This window comes from Rhipicephalus microplus, chromosome 2, assembly GCF_043290135.1.
Source record: "Rhipicephalus microplus isolate Deutch F79 chromosome 2, USDA_Rmic, whole genome shotgun sequence".
Lineage (NCBI taxonomy): Eukaryota > Metazoa > Arthropoda > Arachnida > Ixodida > Ixodidae > Rhipicephalus > Rhipicephalus microplus.
Window position 1 is genome coordinate 91,879,930 of NC_134701.1, and position 25,944 is coordinate 91,905,873.

At 50.1% G+C, this 25,944-nt stretch overlaps 66 non-coding genes across 66 annotated transcripts; all 66 read right to left on the minus strand.

The window, feature by feature from the left end:
- Window positions 1-1,550: 1,550 nt before the first annotated feature.
- On the minus strand, window positions 1,551-1,621 carry TRNAG-GCC (transfer RNA glycine (anticodon GCC)). The gene has a single exon. It is a non-coding gene; the product is annotated as a tRNA-Gly (tRNA).
- A 73-nt stretch (window positions 1,622-1,694) lies between these two features.
- On the minus strand, window positions 1,695-1,765 carry TRNAG-GCC (transfer RNA glycine (anticodon GCC)). The gene has a single exon. It is a non-coding gene; the product is annotated as a tRNA-Gly (tRNA).
- A 1,794-nt stretch (window positions 1,766-3,559) lies between these two features.
- Window positions 3,560-3,630, minus strand: TRNAG-GCC (transfer RNA glycine (anticodon GCC)). Its single transcript has one exon. It is a non-coding gene; the product is annotated as a tRNA-Gly (tRNA).
- Window positions 3,631-3,703: 73 nt separating this feature from the next.
- TRNAG-GCC (transfer RNA glycine (anticodon GCC)) lies at window positions 3,704-3,774 on the minus strand. Its single transcript has one exon. It is a non-coding gene; the product is annotated as a tRNA-Gly (tRNA).
- Window positions 3,775-3,848: 74 nt separating this feature from the next.
- TRNAS-GCU (transfer RNA serine (anticodon GCU)) lies at window positions 3,849-3,919 on the minus strand. The gene has a single exon. It is a non-coding gene; the product is annotated as a tRNA-Ser (tRNA).
- A 73-nt stretch (window positions 3,920-3,992) lies between these two features.
- On the minus strand, window positions 3,993-4,063 carry TRNAG-GCC (transfer RNA glycine (anticodon GCC)). Its single transcript has one exon. It is a non-coding gene; the product is annotated as a tRNA-Gly (tRNA).
- Window positions 4,064-4,280: 217 nt separating this feature from the next.
- On the minus strand, window positions 4,281-4,351 carry TRNAG-GCC (transfer RNA glycine (anticodon GCC)). Its single transcript has one exon. It is a non-coding gene; the product is annotated as a tRNA-Gly (tRNA).
- A 73-nt stretch (window positions 4,352-4,424) lies between these two features.
- On the minus strand, window positions 4,425-4,495 carry TRNAG-GCC (transfer RNA glycine (anticodon GCC)). The gene has a single exon. It is a non-coding gene; the product is annotated as a tRNA-Gly (tRNA).
- Window positions 4,496-4,568: 73 nt separating this feature from the next.
- TRNAG-GCC (transfer RNA glycine (anticodon GCC)) lies at window positions 4,569-4,639 on the minus strand. The gene has a single exon. It is a non-coding gene; the product is annotated as a tRNA-Gly (tRNA).
- Window positions 4,640-5,289: 650 nt separating this feature from the next.
- TRNAG-GCC (transfer RNA glycine (anticodon GCC)) lies at window positions 5,290-5,360 on the minus strand. The gene has a single exon. It is a non-coding gene; the product is annotated as a tRNA-Gly (tRNA).
- Window positions 5,361-5,721: 361 nt separating this feature from the next.
- TRNAC-GCA (transfer RNA cysteine (anticodon GCA)) lies at window positions 5,722-5,792 on the minus strand. The gene has a single exon. It is a non-coding gene; the product is annotated as a tRNA-Cys (tRNA).
- Window positions 5,793-5,865: 73 nt separating this feature from the next.
- On the minus strand, window positions 5,866-5,936 carry TRNAG-GCC (transfer RNA glycine (anticodon GCC)). Its single transcript has one exon. It is a non-coding gene; the product is annotated as a tRNA-Gly (tRNA).
- Window positions 5,937-6,009: 73 nt separating this feature from the next.
- TRNAG-GCC (transfer RNA glycine (anticodon GCC)) lies at window positions 6,010-6,080 on the minus strand. The gene has a single exon. It is a non-coding gene; the product is annotated as a tRNA-Gly (tRNA).
- A 2,088-nt stretch (window positions 6,081-8,168) lies between these two features.
- On the minus strand, window positions 8,169-8,239 carry TRNAG-GCC (transfer RNA glycine (anticodon GCC)). The gene has a single exon. It is a non-coding gene; the product is annotated as a tRNA-Gly (tRNA).
- A 218-nt stretch (window positions 8,240-8,457) lies between these two features.
- Window positions 8,458-8,528, minus strand: TRNAS-GCU (transfer RNA serine (anticodon GCU)). The gene has a single exon. It is a non-coding gene; the product is annotated as a tRNA-Ser (tRNA).
- Window positions 8,529-8,601: 73 nt separating this feature from the next.
- TRNAG-GCC (transfer RNA glycine (anticodon GCC)) lies at window positions 8,602-8,672 on the minus strand. Its single transcript has one exon. It is a non-coding gene; the product is annotated as a tRNA-Gly (tRNA).
- Window positions 8,673-8,889: 217 nt separating this feature from the next.
- Window positions 8,890-8,960, minus strand: TRNAG-GCC (transfer RNA glycine (anticodon GCC)). The gene has a single exon. It is a non-coding gene; the product is annotated as a tRNA-Gly (tRNA).
- A 74-nt stretch (window positions 8,961-9,034) lies between these two features.
- Window positions 9,035-9,105, minus strand: TRNAG-GCC (transfer RNA glycine (anticodon GCC)). Its single transcript has one exon. It is a non-coding gene; the product is annotated as a tRNA-Gly (tRNA).
- A 73-nt stretch (window positions 9,106-9,178) lies between these two features.
- TRNAG-GCC (transfer RNA glycine (anticodon GCC)) lies at window positions 9,179-9,249 on the minus strand. Its single transcript has one exon. It is a non-coding gene; the product is annotated as a tRNA-Gly (tRNA).
- A 217-nt stretch (window positions 9,250-9,466) lies between these two features.
- TRNAG-GCC (transfer RNA glycine (anticodon GCC)) lies at window positions 9,467-9,537 on the minus strand. Its single transcript has one exon. It is a non-coding gene; the product is annotated as a tRNA-Gly (tRNA).
- Window positions 9,538-9,610: 73 nt separating this feature from the next.
- TRNAG-GCC (transfer RNA glycine (anticodon GCC)) lies at window positions 9,611-9,681 on the minus strand. Its single transcript has one exon. It is a non-coding gene; the product is annotated as a tRNA-Gly (tRNA).
- A 649-nt stretch (window positions 9,682-10,330) lies between these two features.
- Window positions 10,331-10,400, minus strand: TRNAD-GUC (transfer RNA aspartic acid (anticodon GUC)). Its single transcript has one exon. It is a non-coding gene; the product is annotated as a tRNA-Asp (tRNA).
- A 649-nt stretch (window positions 10,401-11,049) lies between these two features.
- On the minus strand, window positions 11,050-11,120 carry TRNAG-GCC (transfer RNA glycine (anticodon GCC)). The gene has a single exon. It is a non-coding gene; the product is annotated as a tRNA-Gly (tRNA).
- A 73-nt stretch (window positions 11,121-11,193) lies between these two features.
- On the minus strand, window positions 11,194-11,264 carry TRNAG-GCC (transfer RNA glycine (anticodon GCC)). Its single transcript has one exon. It is a non-coding gene; the product is annotated as a tRNA-Gly (tRNA).
- Window positions 11,265-12,634: 1,370 nt separating this feature from the next.
- On the minus strand, window positions 12,635-12,705 carry TRNAG-GCC (transfer RNA glycine (anticodon GCC)). Its single transcript has one exon. It is a non-coding gene; the product is annotated as a tRNA-Gly (tRNA).
- A 353-nt stretch (window positions 12,706-13,058) lies between these two features.
- TRNAG-GCC (transfer RNA glycine (anticodon GCC)) lies at window positions 13,059-13,129 on the minus strand. The gene has a single exon. It is a non-coding gene; the product is annotated as a tRNA-Gly (tRNA).
- Window positions 13,130-13,202: 73 nt separating this feature from the next.
- TRNAG-GCC (transfer RNA glycine (anticodon GCC)) lies at window positions 13,203-13,273 on the minus strand. The gene has a single exon. It is a non-coding gene; the product is annotated as a tRNA-Gly (tRNA).
- Window positions 13,274-13,347: 74 nt separating this feature from the next.
- Window positions 13,348-13,418, minus strand: TRNAS-GCU (transfer RNA serine (anticodon GCU)). The gene has a single exon. It is a non-coding gene; the product is annotated as a tRNA-Ser (tRNA).
- Window positions 13,419-13,491: 73 nt separating this feature from the next.
- On the minus strand, window positions 13,492-13,562 carry TRNAG-GCC (transfer RNA glycine (anticodon GCC)). The gene has a single exon. It is a non-coding gene; the product is annotated as a tRNA-Gly (tRNA).
- Window positions 13,563-13,779: 217 nt separating this feature from the next.
- Window positions 13,780-13,850, minus strand: TRNAG-GCC (transfer RNA glycine (anticodon GCC)). Its single transcript has one exon. It is a non-coding gene; the product is annotated as a tRNA-Gly (tRNA).
- Window positions 13,851-13,923: 73 nt separating this feature from the next.
- Window positions 13,924-13,994, minus strand: TRNAG-GCC (transfer RNA glycine (anticodon GCC)). The gene has a single exon. It is a non-coding gene; the product is annotated as a tRNA-Gly (tRNA).
- Window positions 13,995-14,067: 73 nt separating this feature from the next.
- On the minus strand, window positions 14,068-14,138 carry TRNAG-GCC (transfer RNA glycine (anticodon GCC)). The gene has a single exon. It is a non-coding gene; the product is annotated as a tRNA-Gly (tRNA).
- A 650-nt stretch (window positions 14,139-14,788) lies between these two features.
- TRNAG-GCC (transfer RNA glycine (anticodon GCC)) lies at window positions 14,789-14,859 on the minus strand. The gene has a single exon. It is a non-coding gene; the product is annotated as a tRNA-Gly (tRNA).
- Window positions 14,860-15,220: 361 nt separating this feature from the next.
- On the minus strand, window positions 15,221-15,291 carry TRNAC-GCA (transfer RNA cysteine (anticodon GCA)). Its single transcript has one exon. It is a non-coding gene; the product is annotated as a tRNA-Cys (tRNA).
- A 73-nt stretch (window positions 15,292-15,364) lies between these two features.
- TRNAG-GCC (transfer RNA glycine (anticodon GCC)) lies at window positions 15,365-15,435 on the minus strand. The gene has a single exon. It is a non-coding gene; the product is annotated as a tRNA-Gly (tRNA).
- Window positions 15,436-15,508: 73 nt separating this feature from the next.
- Window positions 15,509-15,579, minus strand: TRNAG-GCC (transfer RNA glycine (anticodon GCC)). Its single transcript has one exon. It is a non-coding gene; the product is annotated as a tRNA-Gly (tRNA).
- Window positions 15,580-15,652: 73 nt separating this feature from the next.
- TRNAG-GCC (transfer RNA glycine (anticodon GCC)) lies at window positions 15,653-15,723 on the minus strand. The gene has a single exon. It is a non-coding gene; the product is annotated as a tRNA-Gly (tRNA).
- Window positions 15,724-17,667: 1,944 nt separating this feature from the next.
- Window positions 17,668-17,738, minus strand: TRNAG-GCC (transfer RNA glycine (anticodon GCC)). The gene has a single exon. It is a non-coding gene; the product is annotated as a tRNA-Gly (tRNA).
- Window positions 17,739-17,811: 73 nt separating this feature from the next.
- TRNAS-GCU (transfer RNA serine (anticodon GCU)) lies at window positions 17,812-17,882 on the minus strand. Its single transcript has one exon. It is a non-coding gene; the product is annotated as a tRNA-Ser (tRNA).
- Window positions 17,883-17,956: 74 nt separating this feature from the next.
- TRNAS-GCU (transfer RNA serine (anticodon GCU)) lies at window positions 17,957-18,027 on the minus strand. Its single transcript has one exon. It is a non-coding gene; the product is annotated as a tRNA-Ser (tRNA).
- Window positions 18,028-18,100: 73 nt separating this feature from the next.
- TRNAG-GCC (transfer RNA glycine (anticodon GCC)) lies at window positions 18,101-18,171 on the minus strand. The gene has a single exon. It is a non-coding gene; the product is annotated as a tRNA-Gly (tRNA).
- A 217-nt stretch (window positions 18,172-18,388) lies between these two features.
- Window positions 18,389-18,459, minus strand: TRNAG-GCC (transfer RNA glycine (anticodon GCC)). Its single transcript has one exon. It is a non-coding gene; the product is annotated as a tRNA-Gly (tRNA).
- A 74-nt stretch (window positions 18,460-18,533) lies between these two features.
- On the minus strand, window positions 18,534-18,604 carry TRNAG-GCC (transfer RNA glycine (anticodon GCC)). The gene has a single exon. It is a non-coding gene; the product is annotated as a tRNA-Gly (tRNA).
- Window positions 18,605-18,677: 73 nt separating this feature from the next.
- TRNAG-GCC (transfer RNA glycine (anticodon GCC)) lies at window positions 18,678-18,748 on the minus strand. The gene has a single exon. It is a non-coding gene; the product is annotated as a tRNA-Gly (tRNA).
- A 217-nt stretch (window positions 18,749-18,965) lies between these two features.
- TRNAG-GCC (transfer RNA glycine (anticodon GCC)) lies at window positions 18,966-19,036 on the minus strand. Its single transcript has one exon. It is a non-coding gene; the product is annotated as a tRNA-Gly (tRNA).
- Window positions 19,037-19,109: 73 nt separating this feature from the next.
- On the minus strand, window positions 19,110-19,180 carry TRNAG-GCC (transfer RNA glycine (anticodon GCC)). The gene has a single exon. It is a non-coding gene; the product is annotated as a tRNA-Gly (tRNA).
- A 73-nt stretch (window positions 19,181-19,253) lies between these two features.
- Window positions 19,254-19,324, minus strand: TRNAG-GCC (transfer RNA glycine (anticodon GCC)). The gene has a single exon. It is a non-coding gene; the product is annotated as a tRNA-Gly (tRNA).
- A 73-nt stretch (window positions 19,325-19,397) lies between these two features.
- Window positions 19,398-19,468, minus strand: TRNAG-GCC (transfer RNA glycine (anticodon GCC)). The gene has a single exon. It is a non-coding gene; the product is annotated as a tRNA-Gly (tRNA).
- A 363-nt stretch (window positions 19,469-19,831) lies between these two features.
- Window positions 19,832-19,902, minus strand: TRNAG-GCC (transfer RNA glycine (anticodon GCC)). The gene has a single exon. It is a non-coding gene; the product is annotated as a tRNA-Gly (tRNA).
- Window positions 19,903-20,550: 648 nt separating this feature from the next.
- On the minus strand, window positions 20,551-20,621 carry TRNAG-GCC (transfer RNA glycine (anticodon GCC)). Its single transcript has one exon. It is a non-coding gene; the product is annotated as a tRNA-Gly (tRNA).
- A 794-nt stretch (window positions 20,622-21,415) lies between these two features.
- TRNAC-GCA (transfer RNA cysteine (anticodon GCA)) lies at window positions 21,416-21,486 on the minus strand. Its single transcript has one exon. It is a non-coding gene; the product is annotated as a tRNA-Cys (tRNA).
- A 73-nt stretch (window positions 21,487-21,559) lies between these two features.
- TRNAG-GCC (transfer RNA glycine (anticodon GCC)) lies at window positions 21,560-21,630 on the minus strand. The gene has a single exon. It is a non-coding gene; the product is annotated as a tRNA-Gly (tRNA).
- Window positions 21,631-21,703: 73 nt separating this feature from the next.
- On the minus strand, window positions 21,704-21,774 carry TRNAG-GCC (transfer RNA glycine (anticodon GCC)). The gene has a single exon. It is a non-coding gene; the product is annotated as a tRNA-Gly (tRNA).
- Window positions 21,775-21,848: 74 nt separating this feature from the next.
- On the minus strand, window positions 21,849-21,919 carry TRNAS-GCU (transfer RNA serine (anticodon GCU)). The gene has a single exon. It is a non-coding gene; the product is annotated as a tRNA-Ser (tRNA).
- Window positions 21,920-22,136: 217 nt separating this feature from the next.
- On the minus strand, window positions 22,137-22,207 carry TRNAG-GCC (transfer RNA glycine (anticodon GCC)). Its single transcript has one exon. It is a non-coding gene; the product is annotated as a tRNA-Gly (tRNA).
- Window positions 22,208-22,280: 73 nt separating this feature from the next.
- On the minus strand, window positions 22,281-22,351 carry TRNAG-GCC (transfer RNA glycine (anticodon GCC)). The gene has a single exon. It is a non-coding gene; the product is annotated as a tRNA-Gly (tRNA).
- A 218-nt stretch (window positions 22,352-22,569) lies between these two features.
- Window positions 22,570-22,640, minus strand: TRNAG-GCC (transfer RNA glycine (anticodon GCC)). Its single transcript has one exon. It is a non-coding gene; the product is annotated as a tRNA-Gly (tRNA).
- Window positions 22,641-22,857: 217 nt separating this feature from the next.
- Window positions 22,858-22,928, minus strand: TRNAG-GCC (transfer RNA glycine (anticodon GCC)). The gene has a single exon. It is a non-coding gene; the product is annotated as a tRNA-Gly (tRNA).
- A 73-nt stretch (window positions 22,929-23,001) lies between these two features.
- On the minus strand, window positions 23,002-23,072 carry TRNAG-GCC (transfer RNA glycine (anticodon GCC)). The gene has a single exon. It is a non-coding gene; the product is annotated as a tRNA-Gly (tRNA).
- A 73-nt stretch (window positions 23,073-23,145) lies between these two features.
- TRNAG-GCC (transfer RNA glycine (anticodon GCC)) lies at window positions 23,146-23,216 on the minus strand. Its single transcript has one exon. It is a non-coding gene; the product is annotated as a tRNA-Gly (tRNA).
- A 73-nt stretch (window positions 23,217-23,289) lies between these two features.
- On the minus strand, window positions 23,290-23,360 carry TRNAG-GCC (transfer RNA glycine (anticodon GCC)). Its single transcript has one exon. It is a non-coding gene; the product is annotated as a tRNA-Gly (tRNA).
- A 363-nt stretch (window positions 23,361-23,723) lies between these two features.
- Window positions 23,724-23,794, minus strand: TRNAG-GCC (transfer RNA glycine (anticodon GCC)). Its single transcript has one exon. It is a non-coding gene; the product is annotated as a tRNA-Gly (tRNA).
- A 504-nt stretch (window positions 23,795-24,298) lies between these two features.
- Window positions 24,299-24,369, minus strand: TRNAG-GCC (transfer RNA glycine (anticodon GCC)). The gene has a single exon. It is a non-coding gene; the product is annotated as a tRNA-Gly (tRNA).
- Window positions 24,370-25,163: 794 nt separating this feature from the next.
- TRNAC-GCA (transfer RNA cysteine (anticodon GCA)) lies at window positions 25,164-25,234 on the minus strand. Its single transcript has one exon. It is a non-coding gene; the product is annotated as a tRNA-Cys (tRNA).
- Window positions 25,235-25,307: 73 nt separating this feature from the next.
- Window positions 25,308-25,378, minus strand: TRNAG-GCC (transfer RNA glycine (anticodon GCC)). The gene has a single exon. It is a non-coding gene; the product is annotated as a tRNA-Gly (tRNA).
- A 361-nt stretch (window positions 25,379-25,739) lies between these two features.
- On the minus strand, window positions 25,740-25,810 carry TRNAG-GCC (transfer RNA glycine (anticodon GCC)). The gene has a single exon. It is a non-coding gene; the product is annotated as a tRNA-Gly (tRNA).
- Between the last annotated feature and the right edge of the window lie 134 nt (window positions 25,811-25,944).

Consider the following 25,944-nt stretch of genomic DNA (forward strand, 5'->3'; position numbering starts at 1 on the left):
GTGGCAGGCGAGCATTCTACCACTGAACCACCGACGCCATTTCTTTACTGTGGCATTCATGACATGCAATATTGCGTAACAGCACGTGTGAGCTTTTCTAAAAGTAGCAATGCTTCGGCAGGGAATAGAACCCGGGTCACCCGCGTGGCAGGCGAGTATTCTACTACTGAACTACCGACGTCATTTGCTTGCTGCTGCATTCATGGCATGTATATATAGCGTAAAAGCGCGCGTGAGCTTTTCTAAAAATAACGATGCTTCGGCCAGGAATCGAATTCGGGTTACCCGCGTGGCAGGCGAGTATTCTTCCACGGAACTACTGACGCCATTTGCTTGTTCCTGCACTTATGACATGCAATATTGCGAATAGTACGCAGGAACTTTTCTAAAAGTAACGAGTTTTCGGCCGGGAATCGAACCCGGATCACCCGCGTGGCAGGCGTGTATTCTACAACTGAACCACCGACGCCATTTGCTTGCTCCGGCATTCATGGCATGCAATATTGCGTAACAGCACGCGTGAGCTTTTCTAAAAGTAACAATGCTTCGGCAGCGATTTAAACACAGGTAACCCGCGTGGCAGGCGAGTATGCTACCACTGAACCACCGACGCCATTTGCTTACTCCTGCATTCATGGCATGCAATATTGCGAATCAGCATGCGTGAGCTTTTCTAAAAATAACGATGCGTCAGTCGGGAATCAAACCCGGGTCACCCGTGTGGCAGGCGAGTATTCCACCACTGATCCACCGACGCCATTTGCTTACTCCTGCATTCGTGGCATGCAATATTGCGTAACAGCAAGCGTGAACTTTTCTCAAAATAACGATGCTTCAGCCAGGAATCGAACACGTGTCACCCGCGTGGCAGTCGAGTATTTCACCACTGAACCACCGACGCCATTTGCTTACTCCGGCATTCATGGCATGCAATATTGTGTAACAGCACGCGTGAGCTTTTATAAAAATAGCGACGCGTCGGCCCGGAATCGAGCCCAGGTCATCCGCGTGGCAGGCGAGTATTCTACCACTGAACAACCGACACCATTTGCTTACTCCTGCATTATCGACATGCGATATTGCGGAAAGGCACGCAAGAAAAGTTTAAAAAAACACAATGTTTCGGAGGGAATGAAACCCGGGTCAGGCGCGTGGCAGGCGAGTATTTTACCACTGAACCACCGACGCCAGTTGCTTACTCCTGCATTCATGGCATGCAATATTGCATAACAGCACGCGTGTGCTTTTCTAAAGATAACGATGCGTCGGCCGAGAATCGAACTTGGGTCACCTGCGTGGCAGGCGAGTATTCTACCACTGAAGCACTGACGCAATTTGCTTGTTCCTGCATTCATGGCATGCATATATAGCGTAACAGCACGCGTGAGCTTTTCTAAATATAACAATGCGTCGGCCGGGAATCGAGCCTGGGTCACTTGCGTGGCAGCCGAGTATTCTACCACTGAACCACCAACGCCAGTTGCTTACTTCTGCATTCATGACATGCAATTATTCGTAACAACACGTCTGAGCTTCTTCAAAAATAACAATGCGTCGGCCGGGAATCGAACCCGGGTCACCCACGCGGCAGGCGAGTATTCTACCACTGAACCACCAGCGCCATCTGCTTGCTCCTGCATTCTTGACATGCAATATTGCGGAATAGCATTCAGGTACTTTTCTAAAATAAACGACGCGTCGGCCGGGGATCGAACCCGGGTCACCCGCGTGGCAGGCGAGTATTCTACCACTGAACCACCGACGCCATTTGCTTACTCCTGCATTCATGGCATGCAATATTGTGTAACAGCATGCGTGAACTTTTACAAAAATAACGATGCGTCAGCCGGGAATCGAAACCGGGTCACCCGCGTGGCAGGCGAGTATTCTACCACTGAACCACGAAAGCCATTCGCTTACTCCTACATTCATAGCACGCAATATTGTGTAACACCATGCGTGAGCTTTTACAAAAATAACGATGCGTCGGCCGGCAGTCGAACCAGGGTCACCAGTGTGGCAGGCGAGCATCCTACCACTGAACCACCGACGCCATTTGTTTACTGTGGCATTCATGACATGCAATATTGCGTAACAGCACGTGTGAGCTTTTCTAAAAGTAGCAATGCTTCGGCAGGGAATAGAACCCGGGTCACCCGCGTGGCAGGCGAATATTCTACTACTGAACTACCGACGCCATTTGCTTGCTCCTGCATTTTGGCATGTATATATAGCGTAAAAGCACGCGTGAGCTTTTCTAAAAATAACGACGCTTCGGCCAGGAATCGAATTCGGGTTACCCGCGTGGCAGGCGAGTATTCTACCACTGAACCAATGACGCCGTTCGCTTTCTCCTGCATTCATGGCGTGCAACATTGCGGAATAGCATGCAGGAACTTTTCTAAAATAACAATGCGTCACCCGGGAATCGAACACGGGTCACCTGCGTGGCAGGCGAGTATTCTACCACTAAACCACTGACGCCGTTTGCTCACTCCGGCATTCATGGCATGCAATATTGCGTAACAGCGCGCGTGAGCTTTTCTATAAGTAACAATGCTTCGGCAGCGATTTAAACACAGGTAACCCGCGTGGCAGGCGAGTATTCTACCACTGAACCACCGACGCCATTTGCTTTCTCCTGCTTTCATGGCATGCATATATAGCGTAACAACACGCGTGAGCTTTTTTAAAGATAACGATGCGTCAGCCGTGAATTGAACCCGGGTCACCCGTGTGGCAGGCAAGTATTCTACCACTGAACCACCGATGCCATTTGTATTCTCCGGCATTCACGACATGCAATATTGCGTAACAGCACGCGTGAGCTTTTCAAAAAGTAACATTGCTTTGGCACGGAATCAAACCCGGGTCACCCGCGTGGCAGGCGAGTATTCCACCACTGAACCACCGACGCCATTTGCTTACTCCTGCATTCACGGCATGCAATATTGCGTAACAGCACGCGTGAGCTTTTCTCAAAATAACGATGCTTCAGCCAGGAATCGAACACGGGTCACCCGCGTGGCAGTCGAGTATTCTATCACAGAACCAACGACGCCATTTGCTTGCTCCTGCATTCATGGCAAGCATATATAGCGTAACAGCACGCGTGAGCTTTTCTAAAAATAACGATGCGTCAGCCGGGAATAGAACACGGGTCACCCGCGTGGCAGGCGGGTATTTTACCACAGAACCACCGACGCCATTTGCTTACTCCTGCATTCATGGCATGCAATATTGCGTAACAGCACGCGTGAGCTTTTATAAAAATAGCGATGCGTCGTCCCGGAATCGAGCCCAGGTCAACCGCGTGGCAGGCGAGTATTCTACCACTGAACAACCGACACCATTTGCTTACTCCTGCATTATTGACATGCGATATTGCGGAAAGGCACGCAAGAAAATTTTTAAAAAACACGATGTTTCGGCAGGGAATCGAACCCGGGTCAGCCGCGTGGCAGGCGAGTTTTTTATTGCTGAAGCACCGACGCCATTTGCTTACTCCTGCATTCATGACATGCAATATTGCACGCAGGTATTTTTCTAAAATAAACGATGCGTCGGCCGTGAATCGAACCCGGGTCACCCGCGTGGCAGGCGAGTATTCTACTACTGAACCACCGCCGCCATTTGCTTACTCCTGCATTTATGGCGTGCAATATTGTGTAACAGCATGCGTGAGCTTTTACAAAAATAACGATGCGTCGGCCGGGAATCGAACCCGGGTCACCCACGTGGCAGACGAGTATTCTACCACTGAACCACCAACTCCATCTGCTTGCTCCGGCATTCATGGCATGCATATATTGCGTAACAGCACGCATGAGTTTTTCTAAAAGTAACAATGCGTCGGCCGGGAATCAAACCCGGGTCACCCGCGCAGCAGGTGAGTATTCTATCACTGAACCACCAACGCCATTTGCTTACTCCTGCATTCATGACATGCAATATTGCGGAATAGCACGCAGGTACTTTTCTAAAATAAACGATGCGTCGGCTGGGAATCGAACCCGGGTCACCCGCGTGGCCGGCGAGTATTCTACCACTGAACCACCGATGCCATTTGCTTACTCCTGCATTCATGGCATGCAATATTGTGTAACAGCATGCGTGAGCTTTTACAAAAATAACGATGCGTCAGCCGGGAATTGAACCCGGGTCATCCGCCAGGCAGCCGAGTATTCTACCACTAATCCACCGACGCCATTTGCTTACTCCTGCATTCATGGCATGCAATATTGCGAATCAGCACGCGTGAGCTTTTCTAAATATAACGATGCGTCAGCCGGGAATCGAACCCAAGTCACCCGCGTGGCAGGCGAGTATTTTACCACTGAAGCACCGACGCCATTTGCTTACTCCGGCATTCATGGCATGCAATATTGCGAATCAGCATGCATGAGCTTTTCTAAAAATAACGATGCGTCAGCCGGCAATAGAACCCGGGTCACCCGCGTGGCAGGCGAGTATTCTACCACTGAACCACCGACGCCATTTGCTTACTCCTGCATTCATGGCATGCAATATTGCGAATCAGCACGCGTGAGCTTTTCTAAAAATAACGATGCGTCAGCCGGGAATAGAACCCGGGTCACCCGCGTGGCAGGCGAGTATTCTACCACTGAACCACCGACGCCATTTGCTCACTCCTGCATTCATGGCATGCAATATTGGGAATCAGCACGCGTGAGCTTTTCTAAAAATAACGATGCGTCAGCCAGGAATAAAGCCCGGGTCACCCGCGTGGCAGACGAGTATTTTACCACTGAACCACCGACGCCATTTGCTTACCCCGGCATTCATGGCATGCAATATTGCGTAACAGCACGCGGGAGCTTTTATAAAAATAGCGATGCGTCGGCCCGGAATCGAGCCCAGGTCAACCGCGTGGCAGGCGAGTATTCTACCACTGAACAACCGACACCATTTGCCTACTCCTGCATTATTGACATGCGATATTGCGGAAAGGCACGCAAGAAAATTTTTAAAAAACACAATGTTTCAGCAGGGAATCGAACCCGGGTCCTCCGCGTGGCAGGCGAGTATTCTACCACTGAACCACCGACGCCATTTGCTTGCTTCTGCGTTCATGGCATGCATATATAGCGTAAAAACACGCGTGAGCTTTTTTAAAGATAACGATGCGTCGGCCTTGAATTGAACCCGGGTCACCCGCGTGGCAGGCGAGCATTCTACCAGTGAACGACCGACGCCATTTGTTTTCTCCGGCATTCATGACATGCAATATTGCGTAACAGCACGTGTGAGCTTTTCAAAAAGTAACAATGCTTCGGCAGGGAATCGAACCCGGGATACCCGCGTGGCAGGCGAGTATTCTACCACTGAACCACCGACGCCATTTGCTTACTCCTGCATTCGTGGCATTGAATATTGCATAACAGCACGCGTGAGCTTTTCTAAAGAAAACGATGCGTCGGCCGAGAATCGAACTTGGGTCACCCGCGTGGGAGGAGAGTATTGTACCACTGAACCACCACTGCCATTTGCGTGCTCTTGCATTCATGGCATGCATATATAGCGTAACATCACGCGTGAGTTTTCTAAATATAACAATGCGTCGGCCGGGAATCGAACCTGGGTCACCCGCGCAGCAGGTGAGTATTCTATCACTTAACCACCAACGCAATTTGCTTACTCCTGCATTCATGACATGCAATATTGTGGAATAGCACGTAGGTACTTTTCTAAAATAAACAATGCGTCGGCCGGGAATCAAACCCGGGTCACCCGCGTTGCAGGCGAGTATTCTACCACTGAACCACCGACGCCATTTGCTTACTCCTGCATTCATGGCATGCAATATTGCGTAACAGCATGCGTGAGCTTTTACAAAAATAACAATGCATCGGCCGGGATTCGAACCCGGGTCACCCGCATGGCAGGTGAGTATTCTACCACTGAACCACCGACGCCATTTGCTTACTCCTACATTCATGGCATGCAATATTGTGTAACAGCATGCGTGAGCTTTTACAAAAATAACGATGCGTCGGCCGGGAATCGAACCCGAGTCGCCCGCGTGGCAGACGAGTACTCTACCACTGAACCACCAACGCCATTTGCTTACTCCTGCATTCTTGACATGCAATATTGTGGAATAGCACGCAGGAACTTTTTTAAAATAAACGATGCGTCGGCCGGGAATCCAACCATGGTCACCAGTGTGGCAGGCGAGCATTCTACCACTGAACCACCGACGCCATTTGTTTACTGTGGCACTCATGACATGCAATATTGCGTAACAGCACAAGTGAGCTTTTATAAAAGTAGAAATGCCTCGGCAGGGAATAGAACCCGGGTCACCCGCGTGGCAGGCGAGTATTCTACTACTGAACTACCGACGCCATTTGCTTGCTCCTGAATTCATGGCATGTATATATAGCGTAAAAGCACGCGTGAGCTTTTCTAAAAATAACAATGCTTTGGCCAGGAATCGAATTCGGGTTACCAGTGTGGCAGGCGAGTATTCTTCTACGGAACGGAACTACTGACGCCATTTGCTTGTTCCTGCACTCATGACATGAAATATTGCGGAATAGTACGCAGGAACTTTTCTAAAATAAACGATGCTACGGCCGGGAATCGAACCCGAATCACCCGCGTGGCAGGCAAGTATTCTACCACTGAACCACCAATGCCATTTGTATTCTCCGGCATTCACGACATGCAATATTGCGTAAGAGCACGCGTGAGCTTTTCAAAAAGTAACATTGCTTTGGCACGGAATCAAACCCGGGTCACCCGCGTGGCAGGCGAGTATTCCACCACTGAACCACCGACGCCATTTGCTTACTCCTGCATTCACGGCATGCAATATTGCGTAACAGCACGCGTGAGCTTTTCTCAAAATAACGATGCTTCAGCCAGGAATCGAACACGGGTCACCCGCGTGGCAGTCGAGTATTCTATCACAGAACCAACGACGCCATTTGCTTGCTCCTGCATTCATGGCAAGCATATATAGCGTAACAGCACGCGTGAGCTTTTCTAAAAATAACGATGCGTCAGCCGGGAATAGAACACGGGTCACCCGCGTGGCAGGCGGGTATTTTACCACAGAACCACCGACGCCATTTTCTTACTCCAGCATTCATGGCATGCAATGTTGCGTAACGGCACGCGTGAGCTTTTATAAAAATAGCGATGCGTCGGCCCGGAATCGAGCCCAGGTCAACCGCGTGGCAGGCGAGTATTCTACCACTGAACAACCGACACCGTTTGCTTACTCCTGCATTATTGACATGCGATATTGCGGAAAGGCACGCAAGAAAATTTTTAAAAAACACGATGTTTCGGAAGGGAATCGAACCCGGGTCAGCCGCGTGGCAGGGGAGATTTTTATTACTGAACCACCGACGCCATTTGCTTACTCCTGCATTCGTGGCATTGAATATTGCGTAACAGCACGCGGGAGCTTTTCTAACAATAACGATGCGTCGGCCGAGAATCGTACCTGGGTCACCCGCGTGGCAGGCGAGTATTCTACCACTGAAGCACCGACGCCATTTGCTTACTCCTGCATTCATGATATGCAATATTGCACGCAAGTACTTTTCTAAAATAAACGATGCGTCGGCCGTGAATTGAAACCGGGTCACCCGCGTGGCAGGCGAGTATTCTACTACTGAACCACCGCCGCCATTTGCTTACTCCTGCATTCATGGCGTGCAATATTGTGTAACAGCATGCGTGAGCTTTTACAAAAATAACGATGCGTCGGCCGGGAATCGAAACCTGGTCACCCACGTGGCAGACGAGTATTCTACCACTGAACCACCAACGCCATTTGCTTACTCCTGCATTCTTGACATGCAATATTGTGGAATAGCACGCAGGAACTTTTTTAAAATAAACGATGCGTCGGCCGGGAATCGAACCAGGGTCACCAGTGTGGCATGCGAGCGTTCTTCCACTGAACCACCGAAGCCATTTGCTTACTGTGGCATTCATGACATGCAATATTGCGTAACAGCACGTGTGAGCTTTTCAAAAAGTAACAATGCTTTGGCAGGGAATCGAACCCGGGATACCCGCGTGGCAGGCGAGTATTCTACCACTGAACCACCGACGCCATTTGCTTACTCCTGCATTCTTGGCATTGAATATCGCATAACAGCACGCGTGAGCTTTTCTAAAGATAACGATGCGTCGGCCGAGAATCGAACTTGGGTCACCCGCATGGCAGGCGAGTATTCTACCACTGAAGCACCGACGCAATTTGCTTGCTCCTGCATTCATGGCATGCATATATAGCGTAACAGCACGCATGAGCTTTTTAAAAGTAACAATGCGTCGGCCGGCAATCCAACCCGGGTCACCCGCGCAGCAGGCGAGTATTCTACCACTGAACCACCAACTCCATCTGCTTGCTCCGGCATTCATGGCATGCATATATAGCGTAATAGCACGCATGAGTTTTTCTAAAAGTAACAATGCGTCGGCCGGGAATCAAACCCGGGTCACCCGCGCAGCAGGTGAGTATTCTATCACTGAACCACCAACGCCATTTGCTTACTCCTGCATTCATGACATGCAATATTGCGGAATAGCACGCAGGTACTTTTCTAAAATAAACGATGCGTCGGCCGGGAATCGAACCCGGGTCACCCGCGTGGCAGGCGAGTATTTCACAACTGAACCACCGACGCCATTTGCTTACTCCGGCATTCATGGCAAGCAATATTGCGTAACAGCACGTGTGCGCTTTTCTAAAAGTAACAATGCTTCGGCAGCGATTTCAACACAGGTAACCCGCGTGGCAGGCGAGTATTCTACCACTGAACCACCGACGCCAATTGCTTACTCCTGCATTCATGGCATGCAATATTGCGTAACAGCACGCGTGAGCGTTTCTAAAAATAACGATGCGTCAGCCGGGAATCGAACCCGGGTCACCCGCGTGGCGGGCGAGTATTCTACCACTGACCCACCGACGCCATTTGCTTGCTCCTGCATTCATGGCATGCATATACAGCGTAAGAACACGCTCGAGCTTTTTTAAAGATAACGATGCGTCGGCCGTGAATTGAACCCGGGTCACCCGTGTGGCAGGCGAGCATTCTACCACTGAACGACCGACGCCATTTGTTTTCTCCGGCATTCATAACATGCAATATTGCGTAACAGCACGTGTGAGCTTTTCAAAAAGTAACAATGCTTCGGCAGGGAATCGAACCCGGGTCACCCGCGTGGCAGGCGAGTATTCTACCACTGAACCACCGACGCCATTTGCTTACTCCTGCATTCGTGGCATTGAATATTGCGTAACAGCACGCGTGAGCTTTTCTAAAGATAACGATGCGTCGGCCGAGAATCGAACTTGGGTCACCCGCGCAGCAGGTGAGTATTCTATCACTGAACCACCAACGCCATTTGCTTACTCCTGCATTCATGACATGCAATACTGCGGAATAGCACGCAGGTACTTTTCTAAAACAAACGATGCGTCGGCCGGGAATTCAACCCGGGTCACCCGCGTGGCAGGCGAGTATTCTACCACTGAACCACCGACGCCATTTGCTTACTCCTGCATTCATGGCATGCAATATTGCGTAAGAGCACGCGTGAGCTTTTCTAAAAGTAACGATGCCTCAGCCGGGAATCGAACCCGGGTCACCCGTGTGGCAGGCGAGTATTCTACCACTGAACCACCGATGCCATTCGCTTTCTCCTGCTTTCATAGCATGCATATATAGCGTAATAACACGCGAGAGCTATTTAAAGATAACGATGTGTCGGCCGTGAATTGAACCCGAGTCACCCGTGTGGCAGGCGAGTATTCTGCCACTGAACCACCGACGCAATTTGCTTGCTTCTGCATTCATGGCATGCATGTATTCCGTAACAACACGCGTCAGATTTTGTAAAGATAACGATGCGTCGGCCGGGAATCGTATCCGGGTCACCCGCGTGGCAGGCGAGTATTCTACCACTGAAGCACCAACGCCATTTGCTTGCTCCTGGATTTATGGCATGGATATATAGCGTAAAAGCACGCGTGAGTTTTTGTATAAATTGCGATGCGTCGGCCCGGAATCGAGCCCAGGTCAACCGCGTGGCAGGCGAGTATTCTAAAACTGAACCACCGACTCCATTTGCTTACTCCTGCATTCATGGCATGCAATATTGTGAAAAGGCACGCAAGAACGTTTTTAAAGAAAACGATGTGTCGGCCGGGAATTGAACCCGGGAAAGCCCTATGGCAGGCGAGTATTCTACAACTGAACCACCGACGCCATTTGCTTACTGCGGCATTCATGATGCAATATGGCGTAACAGCACGTGTGATATTTTCAAAAAATAACGATGCGTCAGCCGGAATTGAACCCGGGTCACCCGCGTGACAGGCGAGTATTCTACCACTGAACTACCGACGCCGTTTGCTGGCTCCTGCATTCATGGCGTGCAATATTGCGGAATAGCAGGCAGGAACGTTTCTAAAATAAACGATGCGTCATCCGGAAATCGAACCCGGGTCACACCCGTGACAGGCGAGTATTCTACCACTGAACAACAGACGCCATTTTCTTACTCCTGCATTCATGGCATGCATTATTGCGTAACAGCACGCGTGTGCTTTTCTGAAAATAACGATGCGTATTCCGAGAATCGAACTCGGGTGACTCGCGAGGTTGGCGAGTATTCGACCACGGAACCACCGACGCCGTTTGCTTGCTCCAGCATTCATGGCATGCATATATAGCGTAACAGCACGCGTGAGCTTTTCTAAAAATAACGATGCGTCAGACGGGAATCGAACCCGGGTCACTCGCGTGGCAGGGAGTATTGTACCAATGAACCACCGCTGCCATTTGCGTGCTGCTGCATTCATGGCATGCATATAAAGCGTAACATCACGTGTGAGTTTTCTAAACATAACAATGCGTCGGCAGCGAATCGAACCTGGGTCACCCGCGTGGCAGCCGAGTATTCTACCACTGAACCACCAACGCCAGTTGCTTACTTCTGCATTCATGACATGCAATTATTCGTAACAACACGTCTGAGCTTCTTCAAAAATAACAATGCGTCGGCCGGGAATCGAACCCGGGTCACCCACGCGGCAGGCGAGTATTCTACCACTGAACCACCAGCGCCATCTGCTTGCTCCTGCATTCTTGACATGCAATATTGCGGAATAGCATTCAGGTACTTTTCTAAAATAAACGACGCGTCGGCCGGGAATCGAACCCGGGTCACCCGCGTGGCAGGCGAGTATTCTACCACTGAACCACCGACGCCATTTGCTTACTCCTGCATTCATGGCATGCAATATTGTGTAACAGCATGCGTGAACTTTTACAAAAATAACGATGCGTCATCCGGGAATCGAAACCGGGTCACCCGCGTGGCAGGCGAGTATTCTACCACTGAACCACGAAAGCCATTCGCTTACTCCTACATTCATAGCACGCAATATTGTGTAACACCATGCGTGAGCTTTTACAAAAATAACGATGCGTCGGCCGGCAGTCGAACCAGGGTCACCAGTGTGGCAGGCGAGCATCCTACCACTGAACCACCGACGCCATTTGTTTACTGTGGCATTCATGACATGCAATATTGCGTAACAGCACGTGTGAGCTTTTCTAAAAGTAGCAATGCTTCGGCAGGGAATAGAACCCGGGTCACCCGCGTGGCAGGCGAATATTCTACTACTGAACTACCGACGCCATTTGCTTGCTCCTGCATTTTGGCATGTATATATAGCGTAAAAGCACGCGTGAGCTTTTCTAAAAATAACGACGCTTCGGCCAGGAATCGAATTCGCGTTACCCGCGTGGCAGGCGAGTATTCTACCACTGAACCAATGACGCCGTTCGCTTTCTCCTGCATTCATGGCGTGCAACATTGCGGAATAGCATGCAGGAACTTTTCTAAAATAACAATGCGTCACCCGGGAATCGAACACGGGTCACCTGCGTGGCAGGCGAGTATTCTACCACTAAACCACTGACGCCGTTTGCTCACTCCGGCATTCATGGCATGCAATATTGCGTAACAGCGCGCGTGAGCTTTTCTATAAGTAACAATGCTTCGGCAGCGATTTAAACACAGGTAACCCGCGTGGCAGGCGAGTATTCTACCACTGAACCACCGACGCCATTTGCTTTCTCCTGCTTTCATGGCATGCATATATAGCGTAACAACACGCGTGAGCTTTTTTAAAGATAACGATGCGTCAGCCGTGAATTGAACCCGGGTCACCCGTGTGGCAGGCAAGTATTCTACCACTGAACCACCGATGCCATTTGTATTCTCCGGCATTCACGACATGCAATATTGCGTAACAGCACGCGTGAGCTTTTCAAAAAGTAACATTGCTTTGGCACGGAATCAAACCCGGGTCACCCGCGTGGCAGGCGAGTATTCCACCACTGAACCACCGACGCCATTTGCTTACTCCTGCATTCACGGCATGCAATATTGCGTAACAGCACGCGTGAGCTTTTCTCAAAATAACGATGCTTCAGCCAGGAATCGAACACGGGTCACCCGCGTGGCAGTCGAGTATTCTACCACAGTACCAACGACGCCATTTGCTTGCTCCTGCATTCATGGCAAGCATATATAGCGTAACAGCACGCGTGAGCTTTTCTAAAAATAACGATGCGTCAGCCGGGAATAGAACCCGGGTCACCCGCGTGGCAGGCGGGTATTTTACCACAGAACCACCGACGCCATTTGCTTACTCCTGCATTCATGGCATGCAATATTGCGTAACAGCACGCGTGAGCTTTTATAAAAATAGCGATGCGTCGTCCCGGAATCGAGCCCAGGTCAACCGCGTGGCAGGCGAGTATTCTACCACTGAACAACCGACACCATTTGCTTACTCCTGCATTATTGACATGCGATATTGCGGAAAGGCACGCAAGAAAATTTTTAAAAAACACGATGTTTCGGCAGGGAATCGAACCCGGGTCAGCCGCGTGGCAGGCGAGTTTTTTATTGCTGAAGCACCGACGCCATTTGCTTACTCCTGCATTCATGACATGCAATATTGCACGCAGGTATTTTTCTAAAATAAACGATGCGTCGGCCGTGAATCGAACCCGGGTCACCCGCGTGGCAGGCGAGTATTCTACTACTGAACCACCGCCGCCATTTGCTTACTCCTGCATTTATGGCGTGCAATATTGTGTAACAGCATGCGTGAGCTTTTACAAAAATAACGATGCGTCGGCCGGGAATCGAACCCGGGTCACCCACGTGGCAGACGAGTATTCTACCACTGAACCACCAACTCCATCTGCTTGCTCCGGCATTCATGGCATGCATATATTGCGTAACAGCACGCATGAGTTTTTCTAAAAGTAACAATGCGTCGGCCGGGAATCAAACCCGGGTCACCCGCGCAGCAGGTGAGTATTCTATCACTGAACCACCAACGCCATTTGCTTACTCCTGCATTCATGACATGCAATATTGCGGAATAGCACGCAGGTACTTTTCTAAAATAAACGATGCGTCGGCCGGGAATCGAACCCGGGTCACCCGCGTGGCCGGCGAGTATTCTACCACTGAACCACCGATGCCATTTGCTTACTCCTGCATTCATGGCATGCAATATTGTGTAACAGCATGCGTGAGCTTTTACAAAAATAACGATGCGTCAGCCGGGAATTGAACCCGGGTCATCCGCCAGGCAGCCGAGTATTCTACCACTAATCCACCGACGCCATTTGCTTACTCCTGCATTCATGGCATGCAATATTGCGAATCAGCACGCGTGAGCTTTTCTAAATATAACGATGCGTCAGCCGGGAATCGAACCCAAGTCACCCGCGTGGCAGGCGAGTATTTTACCACTGAAGCACCGACGCCATTTGCTTACTCCGGCATTCATGGCATGCAATATTGCGAATCAGCATGCATGAGCTTTTCTAAAAATAACGATGCGTCAGCCGGCAATAGAACCCGGGTCACCCGCGTGGCAGGCGAGTATTCTACCACTGAACCACCGACGCCATTTGCTTACTCCTGCATTCATGGCATGCAATATTGCGAATCAGCACGCGTGAGCTTTTCTAAAAATAACGATGCGTCAGCCGGGAATAGAACCCGGGTCACCCGCGTGGCAGGCGAGTATTCTACCACTGAACCACCGACGCCATTTGCTCACTCCTGCATTCATGGCATGCAATATTGGGAATCAGCACGCGTGAGCTTTTCTAAAAATAACGATGCGTCAGCCAGGAATAAAGCCCGGGTCACCCGCGTGGCAGACGAGTATTTTACCACTGAACCACCGACGCCATTTGCTTACCCCGGCATTCATGGCATGCAATATTGCGTAACAGCACGCGGGAGCTTTTATAAAAATAGCGATGCGTCGGCCCGGAATCGAGCCCAGGTCAACCGCGTGGCAGGCGAGTATTATACCACTGAACAACCGACACCATTTGCCTACTCCTGCATTATTGACATGCGATATTGCGGAAAGGCACGCAAGAAAATTTTTAAAAAACACAATGTTTCAGCAGGGAATCGAACCCGGGTCATCCGCGTGGCAGGCGAGTATTCTACCACTGAACCACCGACGCCATTTGCTTGCTTCTGCGTTCATGGCATGCATATATAGCGTAAAAACACGCGTGAGCTTTTTTAAAGATAACGATGCGTCGGCCTTGAATTGAACCCGGGTCACCCGCGTGGCAGGCGAGCATTCTACCAGTGAACGACCGACGCCATTTGTTTTCTCCGGCATTCATGACATGCAATATTGCGTAACAGCACGTGTGAGCTTTTCAAAAAGTAACAATGCTTCGGCAGGGAATCGAACCCGGGATACCCGCGTGGCAGGCGAGTATTCTACCACTGAACCACCGACGCCATTTGCTTACTCCTGCATTCGTGGCATTGAATATTGCATAACAGCACGCGTGAGCTTTTCTAAAGAAAACGATGCGTCGGCCGAGAATCGAACTTGGGTCACCCGCGTGGGAGGAGAGTATTGTACCACTGAACCACCGCTGCCATTTGCGTGCTCTTGCATTCATGGCATGCATATATAGCGTAACATCACGCGTGAGTTTTCTAAATATAACAATGCGTCGGCCGGGAATCGAACCTGGGTCACCCGCGCAGCAGGTGAGTATTCTATCACTTAACCACCAACGCAATTTGCTTACTCCTGCATTCATGACATGCAATATTGTGGAATAGCACGTAGGTACTTTTCTAAAATAAACAATGCGTCGGCCGGGAATCAAACCCGGGTCACCCGCGTTGCAGGCGAGTATTCTACCACTGAACCACCGACGCCATTTGCTTACTCCTGCATTCATGGCATGCAATATTGCGTAACAGCATGCGTGAGCTTTTACAAAAATAACAATGCATCGGCCGGGATTCGAACCCGGGTCACCCGCATGGCAGGTGAGTATTCTACCACTGAACCACCGACGCCATTTGCTTACTCCTACATTCATGGCATGCAATATTGTGTAACAGCATGCGTGAGCTTTTACAAAAATAACGATGCGTCGGCCGGGAATCGAACCCGAGTCGCCCGCGTGGCAGACGAGTATTCTACCACTGAACCACCAACGCCATTTGCTTACTCCTGCATTCTTGACATGCAATATTGTGGAATAGCACGCAGGAACTTTTTTAAAATAAACGATGCGTCGGCCGGGAATCGAACCAGGGTCACCAGTGTGGCAGGCGAGCATTCTACCACTGAACCACCGACGCCATTTGTTTACTGTGGCACTCATGACATGCAATATTGCGTAACAGCACAAGTGAGCTTTTCTAAAAGTAGAAATGCCTCGGCAGGGAATAGAACCCGGGTCACCCGCGTGGCAGGCGAGTATTCTACTACTGAACTACCGACGCCATTTGCTTGCTCCTGAATTCATGGCATGTATATATAGCGTAAAAGCACGCGTGAGCTTTTCTAAAAATAACAATGCTTTGGCCAGGAATCGAATTCGGGTTACCAGTGTGGCAGGCGAGTATTCTTCTACGGAACGGAACTACTGACGCCATTTGCTTGTTCCTGCACTCATGACATGAAATATTGCGGAATAGTACGCAGGAACTTTTCTAAAATAAACGATGCTACGGCCGGGAATCGAACCCGAATCACCCGCGTGGCAGGCAAGTATTCTACCACTGAACCACCAATGCCATTTGTATTCTCCGGCATTCACGACATGCAATATTGCGTAAGAGCACGCGTGAGCTTTTCAAAAAGTAACATTGCTTTGGCACGGAATCAAACCCGGGTCACCCGCGTGGCAGGCGAGTATTCCACCACTGAACCACCGACGCCATTTGCTTACTCCTGCATTCACGGCATGCAATATTGCGTAACAGCACGCGTGAGCTTTTCTCAAAATAACGATGCTTCAGCCAGGAATCGAACACGGGTCACCCGCGTGGCAGTCGAGTATTCTATCACAGAACCAACGACGCCATTTGCTTGCTCCTGCATTCATGGCAAGCATATATAGCGTAACAGCACGCGTGAGCTTTTCTAAAAATAACGATGCGTCAGCCGGGAATAGAACACGGGTCACCCGCGTGGCAGGCGGGTATTTTACCACAGAACCACCGACGCCATTTGCTTACTCCAGCATTCATGGCATGCAATGTTGCGTAACAGCACGCGTGAGCTTTTATAAAAATAGCGATGCGTCGGCCCGGAATCGAGCCCAGGTCAACCGCGTGGCAGGCGAGTATTCTACCACTGAACAACCGACACCGTTTGCTTACTCCTGCATTATTGACATGCGATATTGCGGAAAGGCACGCAAGAAAATTTTTAAAAAACACGATGTTTCGGAAGGGAATCGAACCCGGGTCAGCCGCGTGGCAGGGGAGATTTTTATTACTGAACCACCGACGCCATTTGCTTACTCCTGCATTCGTGGCATTGAATATTGCGTAACAGCACGCGGGAGCTTTTCTAACAATAACGATGCGTCGGCCGAGAATCGTACCTGGGTCACCCGCGTGGCAGGCGAGTATTCTACCACTGAAGCACCGACGCCATTTGCTTACTCCTGCATTCATGATATGCAATATTGCACGCAAGTACTTTTCTAAAATAAACGATGCGTCGGCCGTGAATTGAAACCGGGTCACCCGCGTGGCAGGCGAGTATTCTACTACTGAACCACCGCCGCCATTTGCTTACTCCTGCATTCATGGCGTGCAATATTGTGTAACAGCATGCGTGAGCTTTTACAAAAATAACGATGCGTCGGCCGGGAATCGAAACCTGGTCACCCACGTGGCAGACGAGTATTCTACCACTGAACCACCAACGCCATTTGCTTACTCCTGCATTCTTGACATGCAATATTGTGGAATAGCACGCAGGAACTTTTTTAAAATAAACGATGCGTCGGCCGGGAATCGAACCAGGGTCACCAGTGTGGCATGCGAGCGTTCTTCCACTGAACCACCGAAGCCATTTGCTTACTGTGGCATTCATGACATGCAATATTGCGTAACAGCACGTGTGAGCTTTTCAAAAAGTAACAATGCTTTGGCAGGGAATCGAACCCGGGATACCCGCGTGGCAGGCGAGTATTCTACCACTGAACCACCGACGCCATTTGCTTACTCCTGCATTCTTGGCATTGAATATCGCATAACAGCACGCGTGAGCTTTTCTAAAGATAACGATGCGTCGGCCGAGAATCGAACTTGGGTCACCCGCATGGCAGGCGAGTATTCTACCACTGAAGCACCGACGCAATTTGCTTGCTCCTGCATTCATGGCATGCATATATAGCGTAACAGCACGCATGAGCTTTTTAAAAGTAACAATGCGTCGGCCGGGAATCCAACCCGGGTCACCCGCGCAGCAGGCGAGTATTCTACCACTGAACCACCAACTCCATCTGCTTGCTCCGGCATTCATGGCATGCATATATAGCGTAATAGCACGCATGAGTTTTTCTAAAAGTAACAATGCGTCGGCCGGGAATCAAACCCGGGTCACCCGCGCAGCAGGTGAGTATTCTATCACTGAACCACCAACGCCATTTGCTTACTCCTGCATTCATGACATGCAATATTGCGGAATAGCACGCAGGTACTTTTCTAAAATAAACGATGCGTCGGCCGGGAATCGAACCCGGGTCACCCGCGTGGCAGGCGAGTATTTCACAACTGAACCACCGACGCCATTTGCTTACTCCGGCATTCATGGCAAGCAATATTGCGTAACAGCACGTGTGCGCTTTTCTAAAAGTAACAATGCTTCGGCAGCGATTTCAACACAGGTAACCCGCGTGGCAGGCGAGTATTCTACCACTGAACCACCGACGCCAATTGCTTACTCCTGCATTCATGGCATGCAATATTGCGTAACAGCACGCGTGAGCGTTTCTAAAAATAACGATGCGTCAGCCGGGAATCGAACCCGGGTCACCCGCGTGGCGGGCGAGTATTCTACCACTGACCCACCGACGCCATTTGCTTGCTCCTGCATTCATGGCATGCATATACAGCGTAAGAACACGCTCGAGCTTTTTTAAAGATAACGATGCGTCGGCCGTGAATTGAACCCGGGTCACCCGTGTGGCAGGCGAGCATTCTACCACTGAACGACCGACGCCATTTGTTTTCTCCGGCATTCATAACATGCAATATTGCGTAACAGCACGTGTGAGCTTTTCAAAAAGTAACAATGCTTCGGCAGGGAATCGAACCCGGGTCACCCGCGTGGCAGGCGAGTATTCTACCACTGAACCACCGACGCCATTTGCTTACTCCTGCATTCGTGGCATTGAATATTGCGTAACAGCACGCGTGAGCTTTTCTAAAGATAACGATGCGTCGGCCGAGAATCGAACTTGGGTCACCCGCGCAGCAGGTGAGTATTCTATCACTGAACCACCAACGCCATTTGCTTACTCCTGCATTCATGACATGCAATACTGCGGAATAGCACGCAGGTACTTTTCTAAAACAAACGATGCGTCGGCCGGGAATTCAACCCGGGTCACCCGCGTGGCAGGCGAGTATTCTACCACTGAACCACCGACGCCATTTGCTTACTCCTGCATTCATGGCATGCAATATTGTGTAACAGCATGCGTGAGCTTTTACAAAAATAACGATGCGTCGGCCGGGAATCGAACCCGGGTCACCCGCGTGGCAGACGAGTATTCTACCACTGAACCACCGACGCCACTTGCTTACTCCTACATTCATGGCATGCAATATTGTGTAACAGCATGCGCGAGCTTTTACAAAAATAACGATGCGTCGGCCGGGAATCGAACCCGGGTCGCCCGCGTGGCAGACGATTATTCTACCACTGAACCACCAACGCCATTTGCTTATTCCTGCATTCTTGACATGCAATATTGTGGAATAGCATGCAGGAACTTTTTTAAAATTAAAGATGCGTCGGCCGAGAATCGAACCAGGGTCACCCGCGTGGCAGGCGAGCATTCTACCACTGAACCACCGACGCCATTTGTTTACATTGGCATTCATGACATGCAAATATTGCGTGACAGCACGTGTGAGCTTTTCTAAAAGTAGCAATGCTTCGGCAGGGAATAGAACCCGGGTCACCTGCGTGGCAGGCGAATATTCTACTACTGAACTACCGACGCCATTTGCTTGCTCCTGCATTCATGGCATGTATATATAGCGTAGAAGCACGCGTGAGCTTTTCTAACAATAACGATGCTTCGGCCAGGAATCGAATTCGGGTTACCCGCGCGGCAGGCGAGTATACTTCCACGGAACTACTGACGCCATTTGCTTGTTCCTGCACTCATGACATGCAATATTGCGGAATAGTACGCAGGAACTTTTCTAAATTAAATGATGCTTCGGCCGGGAATCGAACCCGGATAACCCGCGTGGCAGGCGAGTATTCTACAACTGAACCACCGACGCCATTTGCTTACTCCGGCATTCATGGCAAGCAATATTGCGTAACAGCAAGCGTGAGCTTTTCTAAAAGTAACAATGCTTCGGCAGCGATTTAAACACAGGTAACCCGCGTGGCAGGCGAGTATTCTACCACTGAATCACCGACGCCATTTGCTTACTTCTGCATTCGTGGCGTGCAATCTTGCCAATCAGCACGCGTGAGCTTTTCTAAAAATAACGATGCGTCAGCCGCGAATCAAACCCGGGTCACCCGTGTGGCAGGCGAGTATTCTACCACTGAACCACCGACGCCATTTGCTTACTTCGGCATTCATGGCATGCAATATTGCATAACAGCACGCGTGAGCTTTTATAAAAATAGCGATGCGTCGGCCCGGAATCGAGCCCAGGTCAACAGCTTGGCATTCGAGTATTCTACCACTGAACAACCGACACCATTTGCTTACTCCTGCATGATTGACATGCGATATTGTGGAAAGGCACGCAAGAAAATTTTAAAAAAACACGTTGTTTCGGCAGAGAATTGAACCCGGGTCAGCCACGTGGCAGGCGAGTATTTTACCACTGGACCACCGACGCCATTGCTTACTCTTGCATTCATGGCATGCAATATTGCGTAACAGCACGCGTGAGCGTTTCTAAAAATAACGATGCGTCAGCCGGGAATCGAACCCGGGTCACCCGCGTGGCAGGCGAGTATTCTACCACTGAACCACCGACGCCATTTGCTTGCTCCTGCGTTCATGTCATGCATATATAGCGTAAGAACCCGCGTGAGCTTTTTTAAAGATAACGATGCGTCGGCCGTGAATTGAACCCGGGTCAGCCGTGTGGCAGGCAAGCATTCTACCACTGAACGACCGATGCCATTTGTTTTCTCCGGCATTCATGACATGCAATATTGCGTAACAGCACGTGTGAGCTTTTCAAAAAGTAACAATGCTTCGGTAGGGAATCGAACCCGGGATACCCGCGTGGCAGGCGAGTATTCTACCACTGAACCACCGACACCATTTGCTTACTCCTGCATTCGTGGCATCGAATATTGCATAACACTACGCGTGAGCTTTTCTAAAGATAACGATGCGTCGGCCGAGAATCGAACTTGGGTCACCCGCGTGGGAGGAGAGTATTGTACCACTGAACCACCGCTGAAATTTGCGTGCTCCTGCATTCATGGCATGCATATATAGCGTAACATCACGCGTGAGTTTTCTAAATATAACAATGCGTCGGCCGGGAATCGAACCTGGGTCACCCGCGTGGCAGCCGAGTATTCTACCACTGAACCACCAACACCAGTTGCTTACTCCTGCATTCATGACATGGAATTATTCGTAACAACACGTCTGAGCTTCTTCAAAAATAACAATGCCTCGGCCGGGAATCAAACCCGGGTCACCCGCGCAGCAGGTGAGTATTCTATCACTGAACCACCAACGCCATTTGCTTACTCCTGCATTCATGACATGCAATATTGCGGAATAGCACGTAGGTACTTTTCTAAAATAAACAATGCGTCGGCCGGGAATCAAACCCGGGTCACCCGCGTTGCAGGCGAGTATTCTACCACTGAACCACCGACGCCATTTGCTTACTCCTACATTCATGGCATGCAATATTGTGTAACAGCATGCGTGAGCTTTTACAAAAATAACGATGCGTCGGCCGGGAATCGAACCCGGGTCGCCCGCGTGGCAGACGAGTATTCTACCACTGAACCACCAACGCCATTTGCTTACTCCTGCATTCTTGACATGCAATATTGTGGAATAGCACGCAGGAACTTTTTTAAAATAAACGACGCGTCGGCCGAGAATCGAACTTGGGTCACCCGCATGGCAGGCGAGTATTCTACCACTGAAGCACCGACGCAATTTGCTTGCTCCTGCATTCATGGCATGCATATATAGCGTAATAGCACGCATGAGTTTTTCTAAAAGTAACAATGCGTCGGCCGGGAATCAAACCCGGGTCACCCGCGCAGCAGGTGAGTATTCTATCACTGAACCACCAACGCCATTTGCTTACTCCTGCATTCATGACATGCAATATTGCGGAATAGCACGCAGGTACTTTTCTAAAATAAACGATGCGTCGGCCGGGAATCAAACCCGGGTCACCCGCGCAGCAAGTGAGTATTCTATCACTGAACCACCAACGCCATTTGCTTACTCCTGCATTCATGACATGCAATATTGCGGAATAGCACGCAGGTACTTTTCTAAAATAAACGATGCGTCGGCCGGGAATCGAACCCGGGTCACCCGCGTGGCAGGCGAGTATTCTACCACTGAACCACCGACGCCAATTGCTTACTCCTGCATTCATGGCATGCAATATTGCGTAACAGCACGCGTGAGCGTTTCTAAAAATAACGATGCGTCAGCCGGGAATCGAACCCGGGTCACCCGCGTGGCGGGCGAGTATTCTACCACTGACCCACCGACGCCATTTGCTTGCTCCTGCATTCATGGCATGCATATACAGCGTAAGAACACGCGTGAGCTTTTTTAAAGATAACGATGCGTCGGCCGTGAATTGAACCCGGGTCACCCGTGTGGCAGGCGAGCATTCTACCTTTGAACGACCGACGCCATTTGTTTTCTCCGGCATTCATAACATGCAATATTGCGTAACAGCACGTGTGAGCTTTTCAAAAAGTAACAATGCTTCGGCAGGGAATCGAACCCGGGTCACCCGCGTGGCAGGCGAGTATTCTACCACTGAACCACCGACGCCATTTGCTTACTCCTGCATTCTTGGCATTGAATATTGCGTAACAGCACGCGTGAGCTTTTCTAAAGATAACGATGCGTCGGCCGAGAATCGAACTTGGGTCACCCGCGCAGCAGGTGAGTATTCTATCACTGAACCACTAACGCCATTTGCTTGCTCCTGCATTCATGACATGCAATACTGCGGATTAGCACGCAGGTACTTTTCTAAAACAAACGATGCGTCGGCCGGGAATTCAACCCGGGTCACCCGCGTGGCAGGCGAGTATTCTACCACTGAACCACCGACGCCATTTGCTTACTCCTGCATTCATGGCATGCAATATTGTGTAACAGCATGCGTGAGCTTTTACAAAAATAACGATGCGTCGGCCGGGAATCGAACCCGGGTCACCCGCGTGGCAGGCGAGTATTCTACCACTGAACCACCGACGCCACTTGCTTACTCCTACATTCATGGCATGCAATATTGTGTAACAGCATGCGCGAGCTTTTACAAAAATAACGATGCGTCGGCCGGGAATCGAACCCGGGTCGCCCGCGTGGCAGACGATTATTCTACCACTGAACCACCAACGCCATTTGCTTATTCCTGCATTCTTGACATGCAATATTGTGGAATAGCATGCAGGAACTTTTTTAAAGTTAAAGATGCGTCGGCCGAGAATCGAACCAGGGTCACCCGCGTGGCAGGCGAGCATTCTACCACTGAACCACCGACGCCATTTGTTTACATTGGCATTCATGACATGCAAATATTGCGTGACAGCACGTGTGAGCTTTTCTAAAAGTAGCAATGCTTCGGCAGGGAATAGAACCCGGGTCACCTGCGTGGCAGGCGAATACTCTACTACTGAACTACCGACGCCATTTGCTTGCTCCTGCATTCATGGCATGTATATATAGCGTAGAAGCACGCGTGAGCTTTTCTAACAATAACGATGCTTCGGCCAGGAATCGAATTCGGGTTACCCGCGCGGCAGGCGAGTATACTTCCACGGAACTACTGACGCCATTTGCTTGTTCCTGCACTCATGACATGCAATATTGCGGAATAGTACGCAGGAACTTTTCTAAATTAAATGATGCTTCGGCCGGGAATCGAACCCGGATAACCCGCGTGGCAGGCGAGTATTCTACAACTGAACCACCGACGCCATTTGCTTACTCCGGCATTCATGGCAAGCAATATTGCGTAACAGCAAGCGTGAGCTTTTCTAAAAGTAACAATGCTTCGGCAGCGATTTAAACACAGGTAACCCGCGTGGCAGGCGAGTATTCTACCACTGAACCACCGACGCCATTTGCTTACTCCGGCATTCATGGCATGCAATATTGCATAACAGGACGCGTGAGCTTTTATAAAAATAGCGATGCGTCGGCCCGGAATCGAGCCCAGGTCAACAGCTTGGCATTCGAGTATTCTAACACTGAACAACCGACACCATTTGCTTACTCCTGCATGATTGACATGCGATATTGTGGAAAGGCACGCAAGAAAATTTTAAAAAAACACGATGTTTCGGCAGAGAATTGAACCCGGGTCAGCCACGTGGCAGGCGAGTATTTTACCACTGGACCACCGACGCCATTGCTTACTCTTGCATTCATGGCATGCAATATTGCGTAACAGCACGCGTGAGCGTTTCTAAAAATAACGATGCGTCAGCCGGGAATCGAACCCGGGTCACCCGCGTGGCAGGCGAGTATTCTACCACTGAACCACCGACGCCATTTGCTTGCTCCTGCGTTCATGTCATGCATATATAGCGTAAGAACCCGCGTGAGCTTTTTTAAAGATAACGATGCGTCGGCCGTGAATTGAACCCGGGTCAGCCGTGTGGCAGGCAAGCATTCTACCACTGAACGACCGATGCCATTTGTTTTCTCCGGCATTCATGACATGCAATATTGCGTAACAGCACGTGTGAGCTTTTCAAAAAGTAACAATGCTTCGGTAGGGAATCGAACCCGGGATACCCGCGTGGCAGGCGAGTATTCTACCACTGAACCACCGACACCATTTGCTTACTCCTGCATTCGTGGCATTGAATATTGCATAACAGCACGCGTGAGCTTTTCTAAAGATAACGATGGGTCGGCCGAGAATCGAACTTGGGTCACCCGCGTGGGAGGAGAGTATTGTACCACTGAACCACCGCTGAAATTTGCGTGCTCCTGCATTCATGGCATGCATATATAGCGTAACATCACGCGTGAGTTTTCTAAATATAACAATGCTTCGGCCGGGAATCGAACCTGGGTCACCCGCGTGGCAGCCGAGTATTCTACCACTGAACCACCAACACCAGTTGCTTACTCCTGCATTCATGACATGGAATTATTCGTAACAACACGTCTGAGCTTCTTCAAAAATAACAATGCCTCGGCCGGGAATCAAACCCGGGTCACCCGCGCAGCAGGTGAGTATTCTATCATTGAACCACCAACGCCATTTGCTTACTCCTGCATTCATGACATGCAATATTGCGGAATAGCACGTAGGTACTTTTCTAAAATAAACAATGCGTCGGCCGGGAATCAAACCCGGGTCACCCGCGTTGCAGGCGAGTATTCTACCACTGAACCACCGACGCCATTTGCTTACTCCTACATTCATGGCATGCAATATTGTGTAACAGCATGCGTGAGCTTTTACAAAAATAACGATGCGTCGGCCGGGAATCGAACCCGGGTCGCCCGCGTGGCAGACGAGTATTCTACCACTGAACCACCAACGCCATTTGCTTACTCCTGCATTCTTGACATGCAATATTGTGGAATAGCACGCAGGAACTTTTTTAAAATAAACGATGCGTCGGCCGGGAATCGAACCAGGGTAACCAGTGTGGCAGGTGAGCATTCTACCACTGAACCACCGACGCCATTTGTATACTGTGGCATTCATGACATGCAATATTGCGTAACAGCACGTGTGAGCTTTTCTAAAAGTAGCAATGCCTCGGCAGGGAATAGAACCCGGGTCACCCGCGCAGCAGGTGAGTATTCTATCATGAAACCACCAACGCCATTTGCTTACTCCTGCATTCATGACATGTAATATTGCGGAATAGCACGCAGGTACTTTTCTAAAATAAACGATGCGTCGGCCGGGAATCGAACCCGGGTCACCCGCGTGGCAGGCGAGTATTCTACCACTGAACGACCAACGCCATTTCTTTTTTCCGGCATTCATAACTTGCAATATTGCATAACAGCACGTGTGAGCTTTTCAAAAAGTAACAATGCTTCGGCAGGGAATCGAACCCGGGTCAGCCGCGTGGCAGGCGAGTATTTTACCACTAAA